This window comes from Mchenga conophoros, linkage group LG5 (assembly GCF_057382185.1).
Source record: "Mchenga conophoros isolate Kocher_MC1m ecotype Shallow Benthic linkage group LG5, M_conophoros_male_GT1.1, whole genome shotgun sequence".
NCBI lineage: Eukaryota > Metazoa > Chordata > Actinopteri > Cichliformes > Cichlidae > Mchenga > Mchenga conophoros.
The window spans coordinates 22,558,464-22,575,401 of NC_140530.1; the positions used below are offsets into that span (position 1 = coordinate 22,558,464).

At 42.7% G+C, this 16,938-nt stretch overlaps 1 long non-coding RNA gene across 1 annotated transcript in view; it reads right to left on the bottom strand.

Moving 5' to 3' along the window:
- Window positions 1-9,578: 9,578 nt before the first annotated feature.
- Window positions 9,579-16,938, bottom strand: part of LOC146574537 (uncharacterized) — a 51,350-nt gene continuing 43,990 nt past the window's right edge. The window contains exon 5 of the long non-coding RNA XR_014892571.1: window positions 9,579-11,348. This is a non-coding gene — a long non-coding RNA (uncharacterized LOC146574537). The remainder of the gene's footprint in view (window positions 11,349-16,938) is intronic.

The window sequence follows — 16,938 nt, forward strand, 5'->3', positions numbered from 1 at the left end:
TGTGAGCATGGCAGCAAATGCCATTCATCATCCTAAACTAGTCACAGGCTTTTGGTCAGCTTAAGTACATGGGATAGAATATAATGTGAATGCAGAATATGTAAAGCATTTATTGTCATTGTGTTGGTGGTGACATCATCACTTCTTGCAACATTTTTAAGTAATGTTCCTTCAGTTTGTGTTAGGCTTGCAGCCAATGCCAGATGTGAAACCATTTACAGTATATGTACTTGCAGCTCAGCCATTTTAGCTATTTCCTTAGCTAGTATAGTGCAAACACACACCACTATTGGTGGTTAAACACTAGTCACAGTATTACTGTTTCCTTCTGAGAACCAAGTCTAACCCCGGGGTTTGGGATTTGAAAAAGCAACCCTACATATTTGTTTAATATGTGCACTGAAGAACATATCCTGGTCAAAAATGACTCCAAGGTTCCTCACAGTGTTACTGGAGGCCAAGGAAATGCCATCCAGAGTAAGAATCTGGTTAGATACCATATTTCTAAGATTTTCAGGGCCGAGTACAATAACCTCAGTTTTATCTGAATTAAGAATCAGAAAGTTAGCGGCCATTCAGGTCTTTATGTCTTTAAGACATTCCTGCAGTTTAACTAATTGGTGTGTGTTATCTGGCTTCATGGACAGATAGAGTTGGGTATCATCGGCATTGCAGTGAACATGTATATTATGTCTTCTGATGATACAGCCTCAGGGAAGCATGTATAAAGTAAACAGAATTGGTCCTAGCACTGAACCCTGTCGAACTCCATAATTGACCTCAGTGTATGAAGAAGACTCTCCATTTACATGAACAAATTGGAGTCTATTAGATAGATATGATAGAAACCACTGCAGCACAGTACCTGTAATACCTACAGAATGTTCTAATTGCTCTAACTGGATTGTAAATACTCAGCTATTAACCTAACATGAATGTCTGCAGGAAATCTGAGCACCAACGAGCACGCAAACATCTGACAGAATCCCCACAGCCAAACCTAAAATGTTTTTGCTAACCACTGTAATAATTTGCTGCCCAACAAATACAAATATTATAAAAACTGTAACATTTTCTCTGGGCACTCCAGCTTACTCCCACTGACTGAAGAAAACTGGTGATTCTAAATTGGCTGGGATAGTTGTGGGATCCCCCCACAACCCAAATTACAAACACGGTAGAAATTGCATGGATGGTGCCTCAACATAGGAAATAGGTTTATCCATCCGGATGTCTGACCGGCCTGAATATGACAGCCAAGGCTTTTTTCCTCCCTATCTGGAACCAATACCACCGTACTGGCGTTCCCTACCACCGTCACCAATACCACCGTACTGGCGTTCCCTACCACCGTCACCGGATCTGCGGAAGCGACGCAGGAGACGGGGTAACCGTGGAGGTCGTCTTGTGAAGCTGAAATCCTGGATTTCTCATTTTCCCCATGAGCTCCGCTGCATCCGCCGCTTTTGTCCGCAACTATTGGTGCCATTGCGTGCCTTGGATCCGGTGGACTCCTGGCTGGTTCCTGTTGTTGGGTCTTTCGAAAATGATCCAGCAAAACTCTCTCCTCTACGGCATATGCGCTGGCGCGGAGTTGACAAGAAAAATCTTCGACCGGTGGATCTGGTTGCTAATACCTCGGAAGTTTTGGACCCAGTCCCTCTCAGGCTGGGTCTAATAAATACCAGGTCGGTGGTCAACAAGACCTTCATATTGAAGGATTTTTTTCTCTCTCGTGTTCTGGATTTACTCTTCTTGACTGAAACCTGGATTTCTCCCGGTGAGTTAAGCGCTTTCATTGAACTAGTACCCGCTGACTGTACCTTTTTTAATGTTCCGAGAGCTTCTGGTCGCGGAGGAGGGCTTGCTGTTGTTTTTAAGGCTCACTTGGACTTGAAGCAGCTTTTCCCTTCGTCTCGCTACACCAGCTTTGAACTCTGTTTATGTAAACTGGGCCACTCGCCTTCGTTGTTATGTGCGATTGTTTATCGCCCGCCGAAATATAACAAGGTGTTCTTATCAGAGTTCTCCGAGTTTCTTGCTGATTGTGCATCATGATATGACCAGATCCTCCTGCTTGGTGATTTTAATATTCACGTTTGCTGTCCGGGGAAGCCCCTGGCCAAGGACTTTCTGGACTTAGTGAACTCTTTTAATTTTGTCCAATTTGTTAGTGGTGGCACTCAAGAACGTGGTCACACACTGGACTTAGTTTTATCTCATGGTTTATCTGTTTGCAATGTACGGGTTGAAGATGCAGTATTTTCTGATCATATGCCTATCTTATTTGATATAGCTCCTTCTAACGCTTTTGCAAATCAGGCTGCACCTGCTCGATGTTATCGTGCCTTTGGCTCTGATTCTGCCGAACGGTTTTCTATACTGTTTGACAAATTTATGTCTTATGCCCCTGAGTTGCCCACTGCAGATGACCTACTTTTGTATTTTGACTTTGCTTGTAAATCTGTGCTTGATGTTGTTGCCCCTTTGAGAGTAAGAAAATGTAAATCTAAGACTAATCCTTGGTTAACAGATCATACCCGAGCTATTAGAAGACAATGTAGGAAATGTGAAAGACAGTGGAAAAAAGACAGATTGCATGTCTCCCTGGAAGCCCTAAAGATTAGTTGGAAAACTTATCAGAGGGCAGTTAAGGCCGATAAACACTCCTACTTTTCTCAACTTATTTCGACCAACTCTCATAACCCTCGTGTTTTATACAATACGATTAATTCTGTACTTAACTTGGAGGGTTACAACCTTTTGCCGTCCTCTGAGGCTATGTGCAATAAGTTTATCACCTTTTTTGTGGACAAGATTGCTAGCCTGAGGCCTCTGATTCCACCTATTGTTGATCCGGCCATGCATGCTCCTTGCTCAAGCTTATTCCCTGCTTTTGCACCGATTTCTCTGCGTGACTTAGAGGAGTTGGTGCTACATGCTAAGCCCTGTGGCTCCCCAAATGATGTTGTTACTCCCCGCTTTCTCCAAAAAGTATTTCCCATCCTTGGACCTTATATCCTGAAAATTATCAATACTAGTCTGTTAACCGGTCAAGTTCCTAGTGGGTTTAAACATGCAGTCATACACCCCTTACTTAAGAAACCTGGCCTTGATAGTTCTACTATGTCAAATTTTAGACCTATCTCCAAACTTCCCTTTTTAAGCAAGATCTTGGAGAGGATTGTACATACCCAACTGTTGGATTATTTGAGCGACTCGCAATTGTCTGAAATTTTCCAATCTGGTTTGGTGCCCCCCCAGTGGGCACCAATCCGGTGCCCACTGGGGGGCCCGAGGAGCCCGTCCAGCCACCAGCTGCTCCACCACCAGCATCATCCTCCTCCTCGCCTGCCGCAGCAGCAGCTTCATCATCTTCATCCTTGCCTGCCGCAGCAGCTTCATCATCCTCATCATCGCCTGCCGCAGCAGCTTCATCATCCTCATCATCGCCTGCAGCAGCAGCTTCATCATCCTCATCATCGCATGCAGCAGCAGCTTCATCATCCTCATCATCGCCTGCAGCAGCAGCATCCACTTCGCCTGGCCTGGCCTCTGCTTCAGCTTCGCCTCGCCCGGCCTCTGCATCGGCTTCAGCTTCGCCTTCACCTGGTCCAGCTTCAGCTTCAGCTACGCCGTCACCTGCGGCGCCACCACCTGCGGCCTCCACGCCGTCACCTGAGGCGCCACCATCTCTGGCTTCCATCCCGTCGCCTGCAGCGCCATTCTTGTCTGGTCCACCCTCAGAGTCTTCATCCTCGTCTGGTCCACCCTCAGAGTCTTCATCCCTGTCTGGTCCACCCTCAAAGTCTTCATCCTCGTCTGGTCCACCCTCAGAGTCTTCATCCTCGTCTGGTCCACCCTCAGAGTCTTCATCCTCGTCTGGTCCAGCCTCGTCATCCTCGTCTGGTCCTGCCTCGGCTTCTGCCTCGCCTGGTCCGGCCTCTGCCTCGGCTTCTGCCTCGCCTGGTGCTGCGGGGGCCACGCTGCCTTCAGGTCCCCAACTGCCGCCTCAGCATCGCCGGCCACATTCTAGGCCGCTGGCTGGTCATCATCGCCTTTTGCGCGGTCGGCCTCCAGACCTGTTTCGCCCTCGTCACTGCCGTTGCCCTCTGTGGTATATTGTAATAAGCAGCAGCTATTACTACCTCCCACCAGTAGGTGGTATGGTGTTATTGTATGTGTTCTGAGCTTATGGAGTAAAAGTCCGGACCTCCACCATAGCCTCGTCTCAGTCCTCTGTGCTTGGTCTAAAGTTATTGTTGACCACAACCCACGCTACACGGGCAGTTGGAGCAACACTGCATAAAGTTACAACATGGTGTCAGAAGTCGGCAAGACCGTGTGAACAGGGACCGCGACGTGAGTAAGCTAGCCGTAGATTAGCTAACAGTAGCCATTGCTAACGGCATGGAGCAATTCAAGCCACCATCACCGCTACTGCTCACAGGCAATTTATCTGAGACCTGGCGCAGATGGGAACAAAGATTCGGACTGTATATGACTGCTACGGGTGCGTTGGAGAAGGATGAAAAGGTTAAAATAGCCATTCTTCTCCACACTATCGGCGAAGAAGCGCTTGAAGTGTACAACACGCTCACAGTGACCCCGACCGGAGACGCACTGACAATGGCGGACATTTTGAAAACGTTTAAGGAATACTGTAGTCCACGAAAGAACGTTGTTTTTGAACGCCACAAGTTCTGGTCATACCCAATGTCGGCGGATATAACAGTGGACAGATATGTCACGGAACTCCGTCAGAGAAGTAAAAGTTGTGAATTTGGGATCAATGAGGACGACATGATCAGGGATAAATTGGTGTTCAGCATAAGTGACGCAAGACTAAAAGAGAGATTGCTTCGTGACAACGACCTCACACTGCGCAAGACGATAGAAATATGCAGATCAGCAGAAGTGGCCAAGTCACAGATTCAGGCCATGCAGTCAATAAGTGCAGCCCAAGACACGTCAGTGGACGCATTAAGAAAAATGCCAGGATACATTAAATCAGGACACAGTAAAAACAAACTGAGCAACGACAAACAAACAGTTTGTCACAAATGCGGCAACAAACACGCATTCCGACAGTGTCCAGCCTATGGGGCAACATGTCACAAGTGTGGGAAAAATAACCACTTCTCAAAAGTGTGCAGAGCTAGCGCAGAGAAGAGTAGACACTTCAAGAAAACAAAAACTATTAACAACATTGAAACTGATGGCGATTCACTATACATCGGCATGGTATCCAGCGACAAGCACAAGACTGGCAAATGGCATGAAAGTGTGACAATCGGAGACGTACCACTCACCTTCAAGCTAGACACAGGTGCGGACGCAAATGTGCTCCCCAGATCAGTTTATGACGAGTTACCAGATATGCCTCGGTTACAGCCCACAAAGACTGTACTCATAGCTTTTGGTGGAGCCCGCATACGTGCAGATGGTGTGGTGTCTCTTGAGTGTGAAGCACGGAAGCACAAGGCTGTGTTTGACTTTCTTGTATCAAGCCATGCAGATAAACCGATCCTAGGTGGACAAGCTTGTGAAGAGCTCCATCTGGTGCAACGAGTTGAGACCCTTGCCATGACATCATCTGTACCGAAATCAGCTAAACCACCTTCTACCTCGGAAGATCTTGTGGAGATGTACGCTGATGTGTTCACAGGCTTAGGTGAGTTCCCTGGACTTCACCACATACATATTGACCCAAATGCAACACCTGTGATTCACGCATGCAGGAACGTGCCACTCTCCATAATGGATGCGCTGAAGAAGACGCTACAGGACTTACAAAACAGAGATGTCATAATGCCTGTCAATGAGCCTACAGATTGGGTCAACAGTCTTGTCGCCACACAGAAGAAGAACGGAACACTAAGGGTGTGCTTGGACCCTTGTGATCTGAACCAAGCAGTTAAACGCCAGCACTACTCCATTCCCACACACGAGGACGTTCGCAGCAAGCTAGCAGGAAAATCCATCTTCACCATATTGGATGAAGAAGATGGATACTGGCAGATCAAGCTGGACGAGCCGTCATCAAAGCTCTGTACCTTCAATACACCTTGGGGCCGATATCGCTTCCTCCGACTCCCATTCGGGATCAAATCAGCCAGCGAGGTCTTTCAACAAAAGAATTGTGAGACTTTCGGCAACATTCCTGGTGTATTTATCATTGCAGATGATATGATAATTGCAGCTACATCAGAGCACGAACACGATGAAATCCTGCAGAAGGTCATGGAGAAAGCAAGAGCAGCTAACGTGAAGTTTAACAAGGACAAAATTCAGTTCAAAGTTGACACAGTGAAATACATGGGCCATATCATCACAGCAGCAGGGCAGAAAGCAGATGTTTCAAAGATCAAAGCTATTGTCGACATGCCGACTCCAGAAGACAAACAAAGCCTTCAGCGTCTGCTGGGAATGACGAAGTTTTTGGCACAGTACATCCAAAATGAAGCATCGCTCACAGCACCTTTGAGACAGCTACTCAAGAAGGACACAGTGTGGCAGTGGCAGCCACATCACACAGTAGCGTTACAGACGCTCAAGTCGACGCTCACACAAGCTCCAGTGTTGAGATTTTATGATCACAAGAAACCACTAACACTGCAGGCCGATTCTTCAAAAGATGGGCTGGGCGCATGCCTATTACAAGAAGGGCAACCTGTGTGTTACGCGTCACGAGCACTCACAGACACAGAAAAAAGGTATGCACAAATAGAAAAAGAGTTGCTAGCCATTGTGTTTGCCGCTAAACGATTCCACCAGTATGTCTATGGAAGACCAGTGACAGTGCAATCTGATCATAAACCCCTGGAGGCGATAGTGCGCAAACCGCTATGCAAGGCACCAGCGAGGCTACAAGGAATGCTGCTACAACTACAGAGATATGATCTCACCGTCACGTACACCCCCGGCAAAGACATGTTCATAGCCGACGCACTCTCACGTGCCACAACTACCAGTGACGACGGAAACGTGAGTGAAAACGCAAATGATGAAAGAGTTGTGTATGCTCTGGAGGCCACAGCAGCATTGAGCGAGAAAACACTGTGTGACCTGAAAAAAGCAGTGGCAGCAGACAGCGTACTACAAGCCGTGCGCGAAAGACACTTCAACGGATGGCCGCCCAGAAGGAAGAGTTTAGACAAAACACTCCACAGCTACTGGCCTATGAGACACGATATCAGTTTCCACGATGACATTATTATGATCGGGGACAAGATCGTAATACCCCAAAGCTTCAGGCGTGTGATCCTGGAGAAGCTGCACCTTGCCCACCAAGGCGTGCAGCGCACAAAAGCCAAAGCAAGAAGAGTGCTGTACTGGCCTGGCATGTCACGCGACATAGAGACCATGCTTGAAAAGTGTGAACAATGCCAGCAAATGCAGCCAAAGAACCAGGCTGAACCGCTTATTCCACACCAGATTCCAGAGCTGCCATGGATGAAAATCGGAGCAGACATCTTCGAACTGAACGATCATCCATATCTTTTGTTAGTGGATTATTTATCGAAATATCCAGAAGTTCTTAACTTACCTGACAAAACGGCACACTCTGTGATTCAGAAGATGAAATCAGTCTTCGCAAGACACGGAATTCCCAAAGAGATAGTGAGCGATCATGTTCCATTCGCCAGCCACGAGATGAGATCGTTTGCAGCATCTTGGGAGATAAAGCTAACTTTTTCCAGTCCTGGTTTTCCTTCTTCAAATGGAATGGCGGAGCGAGCCATAAAGACTGTCAAACATGCACTTAAGAAAGCCGCACGGACTGGAACAGACCCACATCTAGTGCTGTTGTCTTTGAGGAACACTCCAGTCACAGGACTTAGTGTGTCACCTGCACAAATGTTGATGGGACGGGTTCTCCGCAGCACCCTGCCATGCACCAGTGCTGTGTTGAGGCAGTCAACCCCACAGAACATTCACGACAAAGTGCGCGGGTTGCAATCAAAGCAGAAACGCCACTATGATCAGCACGCAAGACCATTGCCTGTTCTGACCCCAGGCGAGACTGTGCACATGCAAACAAGGCGCGGTTGGGAGCCAGCTGTTGTAACTCATCGGCGAGAGGAACCACGCTCCTACACTGTGCAAACACCAGATAGTAAAGTGCTCAGGAGGAACAGGAGACATCTGAGGAAAATACACCCAAGTCTGTTCACGGACACACCCATGGACCCAGATGAACTGTCCGTTCACACCCAAGAGCCAGTGGAGCCACCAGCAAATGACACCCCACAAAACTCTAGTCCTGCAAGTATGGACAACACACCCACATGTTACACACGCAGTGGCCGAGCAATAATACGCCCTGCCAGGTATAGAGACTAAGTGATTGGGAAACTTAAAGTCACTCTATCCTGTACCTGCGTTGTTCTGTACAAGCTAGATAACTGTCTTGTTGGAAAAGAGAGAAAATATGTCATGTTTCATATGTTCATTTTGACATGTCTTATCTAATCTGTCATGTGTTCATCTGTTTCAAAACACTACACTGATGTGTATTTGCATTGCTCAAGTGACAAGCAATCTGAGGTGTGCTTTACTTAATGTCTCAAGAATATAATATTGTTAATGTTCCTACGATTTAAAAGGTGCATTTATGTTACAAAATATTGGAGTTAAGAGGTAGTATCTTTATCTCGGAAAAGAGGGATGTGGTATATTGTAATAAGCAGCAGCTATTACTACCTCCCACCAGTAGGTGGTACGGTGTTATTGTATGTGTTCTGAGCTTATGGAGTAAAAGTCCGGACCTCCACCATAGCCTCGTCTCAGTCCTCTGTGCTTGGTCTAAAGTTATTGTTGACCACAACCCACGCTACATGGGCAGTTGGAGCAACACTGCATAAAGTTACAACACCCTCCGCGTGGCCGGCCCCCAGATCTGCTCTCTCGCCGCCACTGCCTTCTGCGTGGCCGACCCCCTGAACTGTTTCACTCTGCACTCCTGGGCTGGCAACCTCTGGGCCGGCCACCAGAGCTGTGTGAGCTTTCACAATATCAGGCCCCGGGCCGGCCACCTGAACTATGTTTCGGACTCTGCTCCCCTGCATTTTGGACATTTTTGTTTGGGTTCCTGGGGGTCTCTTGTTTTGTTCTGTTCCGGACCCTGAAATAGTTGTGGATGATAAAGGATTCAGAAAGTTTATTCATGCAGGCACATATGACAGAGAATATGCATGTTCTTTTTGTTTTCATATTTTAATTTATATTTAATTGTGTTGTGGTTTGCAGTGTTTTGTGTTGTTTCACTTTAAATTTGTTTAAAAGAAAAAAGCTGAAAATTTAAATAGTTAAAAGCTGAAATGTGAATAGCTGGTTTTTGTATTATATGACTTATTTATTACGGAGCCCCGCAAGGGACATGGGAGAAAAAAAAATTAAGACGGACTTTTGCGAGATCTCGCAAAGCAAACTTGGGATCTCGCAAAACTTTTGCCAATTTCATAAAAGCTCAGAAATTGCAAGGTTTTAAGTACTCTGTTTTATTACATCACTATATTCAAGATTACAGAAAAATGAAATATATATATGCAGGTGACATTTGAAAAATTGGACATATTGAGAAGAAGAAAAAAACAAGGGCTTTAGACTATAGACCCTCCTACTAGCTGTTCCTCAAAATTAGTGGGATCTTTCAACAAATAGTTAAGCAAGTAGATGATCATCAGAACATAACCTGCTCTGTAACATTAAGTTACCATCAAACCTTAGGAGCGTAACCACTTTAGTAAAACTGAAAGTGCTAGGTTAACTTTCAACTTACCTCACTAAGCTTTTAATTCTGCTTATAGGCCTCAAGTCACATTTTTTAATCAGTTATGATTTTGTAAACAACAGGAAATGATGGTTATCCCACTGATGGGGGCAGTGACAGATCAGAAAATGCATCAATGCAATTTCAGTATTCTGTTGTTTATTTGGGGTGATATGTTTAATATTTTCGTCTATTAGACATAACCTGAGGTTTTATAGGCTATCTAGTGTACACTGCCAAACATCTCCTTCCTGTATTACCCTGAACCACTGCTGAATCAGGATATTAGTGAGTCTTCTGTACACCTTAACAAACAGTGTGCTGATAGCATATCAACTCCCAGCAGAGAGGGACAGACAGACAGGCAGCAAGAGAGCAAATGCCCTTATCGCTGCCTGCCATATGATAGGATTAGCTGGAGTGTTGGTTAACAAAGCATTAATGAACAGTTTTAATTGCCTGCATGAATTCCCTGCCAAGCACCCTGAACTACACACAAACGCACACATCATACAGATAACAACACAGGGTTGTGACGTGTTTTGTCCCATCTGAAATTGTGTCCAAGTGATAGAAAATTTGCATTCATGACTCAAGTACAGTCACAGTATTACTGCTGTTGTTCCAATCTGTTTGAATACAATGTGCCACAGAGCATGGGTTTGAAGGCATTCATTTAATTTAACCTCCATTCACTCCTTCACGCAATGCAGACTTAATTGAAATCAATGTTGAAATCAATGTTTTTGATAAGCTCCTGGTGCCATATTACAGTCCAGCTTCTCTGCAGTCACAGGACTTCCAGCTGTCGCCTGAAACCCCTCTGATTACAGCAGGGCAGTGAACATCTTCTGTTTATGTTGCTATGACAATGCTGTTTTTTACCAACCTTTGCCATTTCATCTGCCTACTATTCTGGATATGAGGCATATAATCAGCAATGTCTGCAGTGACACATTTCTGCAATTTTATTTTTTGTATATAGTGCTGCTTTAGTGATTTTATTATATTTTATTCTTAGGTAGTATATGTATTTGGGTATCCAAATTTCCCCCTTTCCTCCTTCATCAGTAACACTGTGATAGCTGTTCCCATTAGTTAAATACCTTTCTCATTACAGACATTTTCTCATGTCAAACAGTTTAGGAGGCTCAAACATAAACATCCCAAAATGGTCAGCAGCTTCTGCACTTCACCAGTCATGCTAATAATTAACTGCTGGTCTAACTGCACAGCCCAAACAGACACAGCATGCCTCTGATACGGCACTGACAGAGGAAGGCTAAAAGTATGCCACACTGCAATCAACACAAGATTTCAGCATAATCGTGGGAGAAGAATACTGAACTTGAGGTAAATATTTCAGATTGTTGGATGACAAAATACAGTCTGGCATCATGAAATGGCTTATCAGTAGCACGATAGTTGAATTTTGCATGTTTTCTCAATTCCTTGGCAGAACGTTCTTGGTTCGAACCTGTTGGCTGGCAAGGCAGGGAAGGCCTCTTTGTTTGCATGTTCTCTTGCTTTATGGTTGCCTTTGTGAGTTCTCTCTGGGTACTCCAACTTCCTCCTACAGTCCAAAGACAGGCATATTAAGCTGATGACTTTTAACTGGCTGAAAGTATGAATAACCAAACAATATTGTTCCAGATAGATAGCTAGAAGGACCGATCGATAATTTAGTGATCCCACAAGGGATAAGCAATGATGGAAAGAAATGGATGGATACACAGATGCATGTAGTCACTTCTGGCAGCTAACCATCAGAAATACATTTCCTATCAGTACTCACATAGTTATTTTAATAGTATTAAATGACAAAATCACAGGAAATGTCTCGAGGAAAAGTTTTGAGAAAAGATTCAGATTTGTGTTAAATTATACTCATTCACGTTCAAAAATTATGGTTTGAAGATGCACAAAGTAGATTTTCACTGAATGGAAAGGATTAAAATGAGTTCATCAGAGGGACAGCTCAGATTGAGTGATTTAGAGACCGAGTTGGAGAGGCAAGGCTTTAATGGACATGTGCAGAAGAGAGATAGTAGATATATTGAACAAAGGATGTTGGGGATGGAGCTGCCAGGCAGGAAGAAAAGAGGAAGACCACAGAGGAGGTTCATGGATGTAGTGAAGGAGTACATGCAGTGGGGTTGGTGTGACTGCAGAGAACGCTAGGGATAGAGTGAGATGGAGGCAGATGATCTACTGTGGCAACCCATAAAAGGAACACCCAAAGTTCAAAAACAATGCTTATCCATATGTATTTAATTGTGACAAGTGGGAAGTGAGAGACCAGTGTTACTATGAGCCTAACATTTTATTTGATAAGAATTCAGTACCAGCAGGTAGGGGTTTAAACAGAAGAATTTCTCTGTGTTGGAACAAAACAAGAAAAGAGATGGTGAATTTCTGGTGGCAGCGCTTCCTTTCTGCTGGCACAAACAAGTGAAGCGCCCCAGTAGAGAGTATCATTGCCTCAGCAGATCCTCAACCAGAGAACCCATCTCTTCTAGCCTCTTAGGCCTTCTGCCATGCCACATTTATCACCAAATGTACTAGCACTGATAGCTCAACACTGAAACTCAGAGGCGGCCTCCTTTCTTTGTGGCATTTTCTTTAATATAGTGGAGTAAACAAAAAGATACAAGATGAAAGAAATACATGTTCTTTATGTGAGACAGTATGACATACAGATAAATGAGTAAAGGTAAAAGGACAAGCGATTCATAATTTACATATTCTCTCATTTGAATATTCATTTTCATTCATTTTTATTGCTAAGTGATTATTCTTAAAGACATTATGTGCTAAAACCTTATGATTAGGTCTTCACTGAGTCAGAAAGCATCACCTTATTACTGAAGAGGGTTTAATTAGTGTCCCATTACCTGTCAAGAACCATTTCCTTGTCAACGCAGTGCTCTAACTGTCTCTAACTTAGACAAATTGTTAATGTGTTTGTGTCGCTCAAGGAACATCATGTGCTTGACACAGTTTTCAGACTGTTACCCATACAGCTTACATAAAAGTTCAGCTACAGTTAAGATAGCAACCTTTTAAAAAGAGGTTTAAAAAAGAGAGAAATGAAGATTTTAATAAGGCAGAAGAATGAAAAGTAAATGTTTGGAAAATGGGCACCGGATGTCACCATGGGAACAGTGTGAACCGTTGTTTTTGTGAAATGTTATTGCAACACCTCAGTTTACTTTAGGAGGCACAAATGCAGGATTCTCTGTAAAAGAAAAATAATAATAATAATAATTCAAGGAATAAAAATGTTTCAAGACAATCAGTCAAAGTTTATATACAACAGCAACATCTGAACTGGTTAACAGTTCACCATGTATTCATATTTGTGGCAATAAAAAGGTGGAAGACAGTATCAGTAACAACATTAATCTAAATTAAAGTAATTTTTGGCCAGGAAAAATCCAAATTTAAGATAATTCAATTCACTTTTTTAAACAAAATTAATAACTTGTACGAATGTATGACATTCAACATTTTCATTTGAAAACCCAAATGTTAACCTCCCGATAATGTCAGATGAAAAGAAGGGACTCAGCGGAGTCACTCTTTTGGGCACCACAGATCCTCTCAATCCAACAAGACGGGCAAGACATAAGAACTGCCATTTTTGATATTTGAGCTACTTTTCTGGCATGGCTGTGTTGTACCTGTAAGTCACATTAAATGCTGAGACTATCCCAGAGTGAGTGTTTATATAACAGAAACAAAACCACCTTATTCAATGGCTTGGTCTTAAAATTTCTGAAATGTCTCTGTTATAAGGATTCTTGTTTTTCTTACCCCCTTTTTTCCTCCCTCTCCCTCACCTCACCAGACTTACCTTGTTTCCCTTTCTCACCTTTGATTGGCTTTGGAGTTTGCCCTTAATTGCGCTCACCTGTCACACATTATATAAGGACTGCACTCACTTACAGCTCACTCTTTTCACTCCCACATAGGGTGGCAGCTCAGATGAGTTTGATTTGGTCTCTTGAGTTTAAGCGTTATTCTTAAGTTAATTAGTAACTTAAAATCCAAACCTTATTTTCTTTTCAGAGTTAGCAGACCATGTGTCTTCCTTTAAGTTGAGTTACCACTGATTACAATTCAATAAACTGAGATACTGCAACAGATTGATGGCTGTTTTATTCGCATCCTGACCGGATGAGGTTTTGGTGATAACAACATCCACCTTCCTTTGAACCTCCTCATTAACATCACTATATCACAGAATAAATCCTTTTGCTGAGATGGAAATATACTATATATGATACTATCCTTCACCAAATGTCCTCAAAGCTAGTGAGTACCTAGCAAGCATGCATCTATGCAACATCCGCAGCCACTCTTCCTCGCATTCCTTAATGCTGCTTATGCAGAGAGGAAGGAATCTGATGTAATGCCTGCCTGCCCTTGGCTGTCAAGTCCACACACACACACACACACACACACACACACACACACACACACACACACACACAAAAGCATGCATACATACACAGACAAACGTTATTTACAGTATAATTACTTCCATGACAGTTCAGATGCAAGCCCATCACTGAGTATTATCAAACAACTGAGTCGTGTAACAGTCTATAATACACAGAGAAAAATCTATGACTTCTATTACTGAACCACACATGTGACCAGTGATATCACCAGTGTAATCCAGAGGAAAAACAGTGTTCATTGATCTGTTCTTTGTTTTTTTTCCCCTCTCTTAAATGAATCTATTCAAGATTCATAAAAAATCCCGAGGTCATGATAACAGTTAGCAGCTAGAATATCCCATCAAACATATTCATTATCATTCAAATGTAAGGTTACTGCGCAGAAATATACCAGAAATGACAGAAACTGTTTATTTGTTTGGCCTTTAAAGGGCCACAAATGCAAATCTGTGTAGAACACAAAATGATCACATTTAGATCACAAAGCCATCTCAAAAACCTGCTGTTCGCTCTCTTGCTCTCTCACCATAACCTGAGCCAGCCAAGCAGAACATGCACTTGTCTTGCTTCATGCATCAATTTTAACATTGCTGAGGGGCGCATTGAGAGAGATTAGATGTAATTAGGAGGATGTTTAAGAGACAGTTGCATATTAGCATGAGTTTCACGTGGTGCTGAATGCCAAGCAAGCATCTCCTGCAGACATTTTATGTTTACAGACAGATGTTCTATAAAGCCCAACTGCCCCATAAGGAAAGGAGCTCTGATTGTACTTCTCATACAGTCAGGAGAGGCAGGATAAAACTATCAAGGCATGCACATTCAACACTGGCCAATAAGAAAACACTTTTATACTCTATCCTGAGTTTTAGCAGATATATTTTGAAAGAAACATAAAGCAGTTATTGTGTGGATTATGTTCACTGTACTATCAACTTTTAAAGCTAGGGCAGGAATATATTATTGTGCCATTGGGTCATTGTACTCATTTTTATTGTATTCATTTCTCAACATTTCATTATTTCCAGAAAACCTACTTACATTTCCTTATATACACACGTAATTTTACTCATATGACTTGTTGCACAATAAATTTTTAAGCAATAAATTGGGGGGAAAAACACCACCAAGATATAGTAAATATGATGCAAATTAACTAATTTTTAATTGTTTATTTTTTTATTGTCAGAAGGTTCAATGAACAGTCCATTTTTTTTTCTTTTAAAAAAGGACTTTCCTGGCAATTATTTAATTGCCCAGGTTAACCACGTGCTCTGAGTGCAACACATAGCAAAAGAAAAACAATACTGTTCTCTAAAAATTATCATTTTGTTTGTAAAATTCACCAGAACTGCTTTTACCTTGAAATAAAATATCTTTGGCTGTACATTGCTACATTGGTGATGCATTTCTTTACACCGCTGCCTCATGAATTGTCATTAAAAAGGCTAATTTCCGAAGTAAATCAAGCATTCCTGCTTTGTTGCACCATTCAAATCTTCATCAAAACAAACAATTTTCAGTGCGTCAGTTGCCAGCTCTGATGTTTTTTTTTTTTCATCTCATATGTGCATCAAGTGGTTCAGACCAAAAAGCAAACAACAACAAAAAACCCACTATTAATAAAACCATTTCTTTCCCAATCAACCAGTACAACACAATCATTCTCAAAGATATTATGATTGGAAAAATGATCATGTTCCCTCTAACATGTTAGCAAACATTGTGACCAATGGAAAAGCATCAGTTTTGTTGTTGGAGATCATTCTCTGTGTCTGAAATTAGTGAAAGATTTATTGTTTATGCAAGGCCAGTGGTGACATTTAGTTTTCTAAGAATTACTTTAAAAGTCTCACCTGAGTGAAACTCAGACTGAAACTTGAGAAGAGAGAAGAAAACAGGACTGACTCACACAGGCACACACACACACTCATACACAAAAGTAAATAGGACATGCTTCGAAGAAAAATGGCAGAGACAGATTACAGATTAAGCGTGCCACATCCAGCTCTCTAACTCCTCTTTCTGTCTCTTTTCACATGGTAAATACTTTTCTTTTCTTTGCCTGGAGAAAGTAGTGGGAAACAGTGAGTCAGACTGGAGTGCTCAGAGCTGGACTGGACTGTTAATGCTGCTCAATGAATTAAGAGTCGGTTCTGCTGGTTTACCATTTGAATGACTGGGAGGCTTGGGAAGGTGGTGAGCTCAGGACACAAAGAGATACTTCACAGCCAAAATGCAGTTGGGTTCACATCTACATGTCTAAATATTTGCTTCCAGCAACACAGCATATATTGCATAAGTAGAAAGACATTATACTGTTCAATAACACACAAAGTATTTTTGTTGTTGTTGTCCTTACATGTCTAATATCAATTTGATTGCTTGAACATCTCAATAACTTTTTTTATGTGTGAACCTTTTGGGATAAGTTTCGGTTACAAATGTTATAAATTAGCACCAATTTACCCAATTTAAAAATCACAACTTTTAACATATTGACAATTTTAAAAGCACATCAAAGGACAACCTCGAAACTGAGCGCCTATCAGAATCCAACTGAAAGTCTGGCTAGTTGAGGAGATACAACAATTTACCATGTTTTTGATAGTAACTACTAAATGGCTACTATCAAAAGCATTTTCTATTTTTCTGTTGTTCATTGTGCAAGATCATTATAGTTGTGGTTTACATAAA